Genomic DNA, 2,154 nt, shown 5'->3' on the forward strand with positions numbered 1-2,154 from the left:
CTGTCCCTCAGCTCTTCAGCTCAAGGCGAGTGCTCTACCACTTGAGCTACAGCGCCACTTCCGGTTTTCTGGTGGTTTTATTGGAGATAGGAGTCTCACAGTCTCTCCTGCCCGGGCTGGCTTTGAACAACGATCCTCAGATCTCAGCAACCTGAGTAGCTAGGATTACAGGCGTGAGCCACCAGCGCCTGACAGCAGTGACTATTTCTGTACTCATTTTTGAAAAAGGTTTTATGTGTGCATGCTGGTCCGGCGGTTTGAACTCAGGGCCTGGGTGCTGTCCCTGAGCTTTTGCTTATGGCTAATACTCTACCATTTTGAGTAGCTCAATTTCTGGCTTCTTGGTAGCTATTTGGAAATAAAAGACTGTTACAGACTTTCCTGCTGAGGCTAGCTCTGAACCACAGTCCTCAGATCTCAGCCCCCCCCCCCCCCGTTGTAGTTAGGATTATAGGCTTTGAGCCACCAGTGCCTAGCCCTAACACATTTGTTACATGGGTGTCCATTACATTTGTACATGGATGCCCATCACATTTGTAATTGTAACTGTAACCTAATGTACTATCTCTTCCCAGATAAGTGTACTTGTGCTTTGTAGGAAACCTTACATCCATTGGAAAAAAGACTGAGGAAATCATGAAAGAAGGCAAGAAAATTCACCAACTAATCAAGTACAATGACCATCTTTATAGTCTCCTGCCGCGGACCGGGGACGACGGAGGACACCTAGGGGAGGAACCTGGAATGGGGGGGAGATGGCAAACAGACAACTCACACACAAGAGGAGTGGATGCTGAGTGCCCCTCAGTTGTGACTGAGAAAGATAACGAGTAAATCAGGGGGAGTTCATCTTCTAAGAATAAGGATAGTTTGTCTCTATTTTAAAACATATGCTAAAAGCACGAGGCACTAAAGCCCCCACAGCAGCAGTGGGAGAACAAACTAATCCTTGGTTCCTGCAGGAAAAAGGGAACCATTGAAAAAGTGAATGTAAATCTAAGTTCCATAAAAACGGAAACAAAAAACGGACAGAGGAGCAACCAGCTCCTCCCCAAGAGAATAAGAAACAATTAGATCATTTGATACAATTTTCATATTTCAGGAATGGTGAAAGCCTGCAGGTGTGGTCTTGGGGCTGGCGGAAAGTCTTGGCGGACGCGCTGTAAGACTGCCAGCGGGGCCAGTGGGAGACGTCCCCTGAACCCCTGGGTGGGGCTATCCTCAAGATCAGGTAGAGGGGGTTCGAGTCCCCCTGATTGGCCGATTCTCTCTGGTTGGAAGCCCTTCTGGACAGACTGTCTGACCAGCAGTCTAACATGCTTGCTGTCTGTCTTGAGTGTGAGTATATGTCTTCTGTTAACTCTAATTTGAATCTTAGGCACGCAGCCCTGGGGCCGGTGGATGAGGGGCTTACTGATCCCCTAGGTGTCCTCCGTCGTCCCGACAGAACCCGGTCCGCGGCAGTCTCCATGTGACTGTTCAAAATAAAAATGTATTGGGCTGGGAAGGTGGCTCAGTGGTAGAGCGCTAGCCTTGAGCTGAAGAGCTGAGGGACAGCACCCAGGCCCAGAGTTCAGGCCCCACTACTGGACCAAAAAGAAAAAAAAGAAAAAAGCCAAAAGTGGCGCTGTGGCTCAAATGGTAGAGCGCTAGCCTTTAGCTGAAGAGCTGAGGGACAGCGCCCAGGCCCAGAGTTCAGGCCCCACGACCAACCAAAAAAAAAACAACAAAAGAAATGTGCCTATAAAAGAATGTGCTGGATGGATGGGCACAGGTGGCTCCCGTCTGAAATCCACTAACCACCAGGAGGCTGAGATCTGAGGATCACATTTCAAAGGAATATGAAAGTTCATGAGACTATCTCTAATTACCCACCAAATAGTGGATTAGAGCTGTGATTCAACTGGTAGATACTAGCCTTGAGTAAAAAATGTCCAGAGAGGAAGTGGTGCTGTGGCTCAGGTGATAGAGCGCTAGCCTTGAGCTGAAGAGCTGGGGGACAGCACCCAGGCCCAGAGTTCAGGCCCCACGACTGACAAAAATAAATTTAAATAAATATATGATTTTTTTGTTTTTGGGTCCGGTCGTGGGGCCTGAACTCTGGGCCTGGGCGCTGTCCCTCAGCTCTTCAGCTCAAGGCTAGCGCTCTACCAC

The sequence above is a fragment of the Dipodomys ordii genome, unplaced genomic scaffold (assembly GCF_000151885.1).
Source record: "Dipodomys ordii isolate 6190 unplaced genomic scaffold, Dord_2.0 Scaffold71, whole genome shotgun sequence".
Classification (NCBI taxonomy): domain Eukaryota; kingdom Metazoa; phylum Chordata; class Mammalia; order Rodentia; family Heteromyidae; genus Dipodomys; species Dipodomys ordii.